General features: G+C 33.5%; 1 pseudogene; it reads left to right on the plus strand.

The window, feature by feature from the left end:
• Nucleotides 1-4554: 4554 nt before the first annotated feature.
• Nucleotides 4555-4677, plus strand: LOC112210861 (U4 spliceosomal RNA; annotated as a pseudogene).
• Nucleotides 4678-6082: the final 1405 nt, after the last annotated feature.

The raw sequence follows: 6082 nt of genomic DNA on the forward strand, positions 1-6082 counted from the left end.
TATATGTAACTTACAAAGTCGTAGAAAATAATGGTCAATGAAAAAAAAAATAAAGGACTGACTCAGAAAGTTTCATTGATACCTGGCGGTGGCATGTACAGATAATTTTTCCATTCCACCAGTCTGATAATTTTTTTTTTTTTATTTTCATATAACGTATATAGGATGTTTTCTGTTGTAAGGATGATTAATTCAATAAAATCATTCTTATTATTTTCAATACTGATTCTATTGCTATTGGTTAAACAATTAGTAATTAAAATCAGAATTTAAATTAGATTAAACTGCTGTACTTTTATACTTCTAAACTTTTACAAAAGGAAAAAAATTAAAATTTTGCAATTAGAAATTATGTCAAGCGAAGGCTCATTCGGAAAATCAGTTCGAAAAAATCTGTTCTGAAATAAATAAGGAATACGTTGTGTGATGCACGCACCAATTTTAGAAAACATGATAATTATGTTACATTATAAGCATCTCTTAAGCGGAGATCCACGACTAATGGTGTCCCTATCCTAGTGTCCCACGGAATCACACAAGTTTTATAACATGCTTGTATTATATCTAGTGTATTTTTTTATAGACACCCCCCAGTATATTTTAAGTAAATTAGGTTATAATATTAAGTATCTTTCGTTAAATTAGTTATTCACTGTAAAAATATTGCATTACAGTAAGCAATTAAAAAAGTGAGATTTCTGAAATGAGAGGCGTGTGCTTACATTCTATACTAATCTTCAAAAGATTAGATCAATTGGATTTTTCCCGAACAGTCGTATATTAATTAAAACCACTACCGGCGATTGTAACAAACGTTGGAGCCTATACGTTATTGGATGCACTTGGCAGATAAAGCAAAGCATTGTTAAAACAGATTGTTTAGTGAGTTTTCTGATAGAGTTCAACCGATTGGAAGTTTAATCCAATGGGTTATCAGTGTTTTCTGAATACACATCTAGTTTAACTACGTACACACGTAATTGAAGTATGCAAGGGCAAACACTATTGAGATTATTCGATTAAAGTTGGAGGGAATTCGTGAGCTATAACGAGCGGCTAGGAGAGGTTGGCTAGGATTGATAAAGTTACTAACTGCTCCTGTCCCTCCTGATTAACCATAAATACAATTACAGCTAGCTCCTCAGAGTTGGCTAACTGCTTGTCGACTTGACAAACGTTAGTAATTAATGTTAAACCGGCACGTCTTGGCCGCTCATCTTCCAACTGGACCAAGCCTAAACTAGTCACCCCCAACGTCATCAAATAAATCATTACGTCCATATAAGATGCCTTGAGCGGTAAGTAGGACAAGGACTTTAAATAAGGAAAGGACTTCATTGTAAAAAGGACTTCATTATAAACAAATTTGAATTGCATCAATTAAAAAAAAAATCCAATGCTGTAGGGGGCAACGCCAAACGTTCACTATTGAGAAGAAATTTCATTCTGGTCAAAAAGAGATGGTCACATACTCCTATCCGAGCAACTACATGAATAGAGAGGAGGAGGGCACTACCTCCATATTGTTGAAAAGGTCTGCATGAGATCTTAGAATATTCTAATGTTTCGGCCACATGATTCAGGTCAGTCTTTGCTGGAATTAGTAATGTGGTTCAGCAGTGCTCGAAATATGTTTATATGTTGTGGATACATTTAACTAGGTTTAGGAAACAGTCAATAGGAAAACTTTAACGGGGAAAAATTGTATTTAATAAAAAAATAAAAACATTTATTAGAAGAATGCTTTGTTTTCACAATCATTGCTGCTAAAATACTGTGTAACATAAAAATCAATCTATGATAAGACATAATATTAACATATTTTTAAGTACATAAACCAAGCAGTACACGATTTAACGGCCCCACTGACAAGTGGAAAGGGATGAAAACTGGTTGTGAGAAATAAGTCCCCAGTTGCGGTTGAGCCTTCGCGGTTGTCTCCGCAATAAATCAGCAAACCACTAAGAGAATATACAGGGGATAGATGACAAGGGGTGGTCCATCTCTATTGCGGAATTAAATAAATATTCCTTATCATTATTCATGTTTCCGCTCTTAAAAAAAAAACAAAAAAAAAAAAAAACAAGGCCTCTCTTTTCAGTGGGATAAACAGTATATTTAAAACTTAAGTACTTATGGGATTTCCGCAATATCATAAAATAGATCAATATTAATTAAATTACTACATAATTAAGACCAAAACATTTTATTGATGGAATACAAATAATCGTTGAAAAAATTCACACAATTTTTTTTTTTTAAATAATTTATTTATTGATATTTACAACTGTATACACATATATACAACATGTAAATTTGCTGTAGGTGACATAATGACATGATAAAAACATGTGGAGAATCTACCCACTGATAGAACTCCAATAACATTTCTAGAGAAGAAGATCTCGAGGCCATCTTCTTTTCAGACCCCTAGGAGGATTATTAGGTAATGAAGGAGAAGCCAGGTTAGAAACAAGTGGATTTGGGTGGTTGAGAAGTTTATTATGGAAGGAACGGTATCTGGTTCTGGCCAAATCGGCAACATATGGAATATTGAGGTCCTGATGGATGACTTGATTTGTGACATAGTAAGGAGCATTAAGGATTTTACGAAGGATTTTGGACCTTAAGGATTGGATTCTGGAGGAATTTGATGGTTTAGTGGAGCCCCAAAGCTCAACTCCATATGTCCAGACAGGCCTTATAATAGTCATGTAGATCAGTCTTTTGTTATGGATTGGCAATTTAGACCGTTTGTCTAGTAAATGTTGCAATAGTCGGAATCTACGAGCAGTTTCTTGTCTTTTTAGTCTTGTATGAGGATTCCATGTCAGTTGTTTGTCGAGATGTAGTCCTAAGTAACCAATCTGTTCGACAGGAATAAGTGGGGTATTATTAAAGGATATTGTAGGGGAAGAGGTCATGGGTTTACGTCGAAGGGTAAATGTGATTTGGTGGGATTCACACAATTTAAGCACGAAAACTCAAAAATGCTACACAAAAATCATTTTAATTACTTATATACTATTTTATGTATAATCTATAAATCAATTTATGAGAAGTTTCGTAGTAATAATCCTATCAAGAAGTTACTGAATTTTAAATTCTAGTCCGACACATCTTGTAAACATCTTTATCATTGTTTTTTTCCATTCAAGGAAGAGAATAACTGAACAAAGTCGGGAGTACTTTTGAGATCCTCCAAATCGCCGAACAGCTTGGTATGTTTGGAAGATGTGTTCAGTAGTCTGTCTTGCTTCTCTAATATTCACACTAAGGAGTCAGACTAATTTTATATTTTTTGTGTAGGTGTACGTTGAATCTATTATATACAGTTCTATGCTAGAAAATCAAAACCTGTCCCTTCATTGAAAGGAAATAGATTGGATCCTTGGGTTTGAAGTCTGGGTGCTGATAGTTCAACCATTGCTGAACAGGTCTTTATTAATGGCATAAGCTTCCTCCAATCGAGGAATGGTGGTGATTTGGTGTAATTTGGACCCCTTCTTTAAAGGTTTATCAACCAGTTCATTTCCAATTATTCCAGAATGTCCAGGAATCGACTGCGGCAAAAATTGCTTATAGAAAATATTCCAACTCATTGGCAATCCCGTACTGGTACTCCTGGTACTACTGGTAATCCCCGTTTTCCACTTGGGCTCATAAGAACCGAGCCTGTCAGTTAAAAATACGATTTGTATAATTCCATTTCCATTTACAGCTGAACTATTCTAAAGTGAGTTCATAAATTCAAGATCTGGAGTTCTGATTTCAAGTTGATTCTGGTAAGTCTTCTTTGTTTTACCCGGAATCTATGTGAGTATGGGTTTAGAATATTAATATTTTCGTATCCATCTTCTGGTCTTGTGTTAGAACAGTGAGGGTGGTGGTACATTCAAAAGCATTGTTCTAGTAGAGTGTACTCAAGAAGTTAATTTCAATTCAGTGATATGGGCTGAAGGAATAAGAACTTATAATCAATTTTTTTAATAAATGTTTATGTGATAATGGCGTTTAGTATTATTTCCATGGATCTTAATTAAAATTACTAACCAGACTATAAGGATTTTAAAAGAAAATCCTTATGAAACTTATTGAAGCAAAACTTTTTTAGGCGCGGAGAGCAAATTGGACTGGATCTGACGAAAAAGTGTAATGCTTCCCTTTCTTCTATGTGTATGCGCCTGGACGACTCTCCCGATGATCCTTCCTAATGATAAATACCAAGGCGTGGTAGGGTGAATGGTTATTATTCATTCTTATTCGTTATAAAACGGCATAGGTTACATGGTACTATAGTTGTTTTTAAACTTTTACTATTTGATGTTGTATTTAACAATATTTTCAAAGATAGTGATCAACAAAACGAGAGAAGTGAAAAACATAAGTTCTTCTTAATGAGGTCTTAATAGCTAACCGCAGATTAATATAAGTGGAAGATAATAAATGCATTTTTTAATTCTTATTTTCAAATACGGATACACAGACCATTAGGCACTAGTTTTTATTTGGTTTATATTATTATTATATTTTAAATTCACTATTAATCAGCGTAACCTTTCGCAGAGGCAATATCGTAACCATGAAGGTCTACTGAGGTGCGATTATTGCTATTTGAAAAACTTACGAGACACGTCTAAAATATATATTTTTAATTCTTCTCTTTAAATACCTATACTTGTATACTTTATCATATAGCTTAATTACTTTAAATACTTAATTATCTTTATACTGTTAAAAGAGAAAAAGTGCATGTTAAGAATTCAAAGAAAATTATTTTCTTTTTATTTTCATTTGCTTTAATTCTATTTAGTTAACATTTAAATTAGTTTAAGTAATAAGAATGACATTGAAGTGAACGAAACACTGAAAATATATAACAATTGGAGAAGATTACGGAAGTAGAGAAGAGAACCCCACTAATACCTTAGTCTCACAACTATCGCCATTGTTGTTAGTTCATATGAACTGGCTGCGACGTTTTTCATCACTCAGGCTTTGGTTAAGTAGATAGTATGATCGCTTGTCTCTGTGTTAACATATTTTACTGCCATAGAGTGCTATCGCAGTGCACATCATAGTGTTATCACAGAGGAGAGAGTAGAAGTATAGGCCAGGAGGACGCCACGCAACACCACACCGCAGTTAACAGTTCGCACTCCCCTGGAGACTTAAGTATAGTTTAGTTTTTTTTCCTGTAAATTTTAAATATATTTTTCATTTGTTATTTCTTTGTTAATTTCAGTTTTATTTATTAAAGAAAATTACACTGTATGAAGCGTTTCATGCAACCTATATTAAACAAATCAAACGTAAATTTGTCGACTCTACTTTAATGTCCGGGTAGAGACTGTGATCGAATAAGTTTTTGTCCCTCTTCCCAACAGAGTATATATAGAAATAGTAGGGACCATTAGACAAAATTCATCTCTTTAAATACATTGACACATTCCATCAGAATTTTTTAATGAAAAATTCAAGTTAAAATTGAACAATTGATTGAATCAGGTACAACCATCGACGGAGTTTTCTCTCGTTATTGAAAATTACAGTCCAAGTTATTTGTAACAAACTTAAGCTATCACAATACCATTATATCTCTCTATGAGTATGAATTAATTTAAATCTATAAAAGAAATATTTCATTTTACTATAAAGGGTTTATCTCAATCAAATATCACTTCCTAATCCGGAAATAATTAATTCTTTAACAAATGCTAGAATCGAAGTGTTTCGACCACTAGGGCCATTTACAAAGTTAGTAGATTACAATTGGCATATTCACAAAGTTACAAAGTGAGAAAGTTACAAAGTGAGAAAGTTACAAAGTGAGAAAGTTACAAATTGACAATTACAATTACAATTGTTTGCGACTTTAGCGCACTTGCTCAACCTCCACTGACTCACTACCAGTGATGCGGCGAGAGGGATGCTCTGGGATCTTGTGAGCTCTACTCTACCCCTCACACGTTGAGGATAGAGCAGGCTCAGGGATCCTCAGGTCGATTGTGTAAATATTGTATATTACAGTGTAAATGTGACTAGAGACTATGTTATTTTATTTATTTATTTTTCATACAGA

The sequence above is a fragment of the Halyomorpha halys genome, unplaced genomic scaffold (assembly GCF_000696795.3).
Source record: "Halyomorpha halys isolate HHAL.00 unplaced genomic scaffold, Hhal_1.1 Scaffold103.1, whole genome shotgun sequence".
Lineage (NCBI taxonomy): Eukaryota > Metazoa > Arthropoda > Insecta > Hemiptera > Pentatomidae > Halyomorpha > Halyomorpha halys.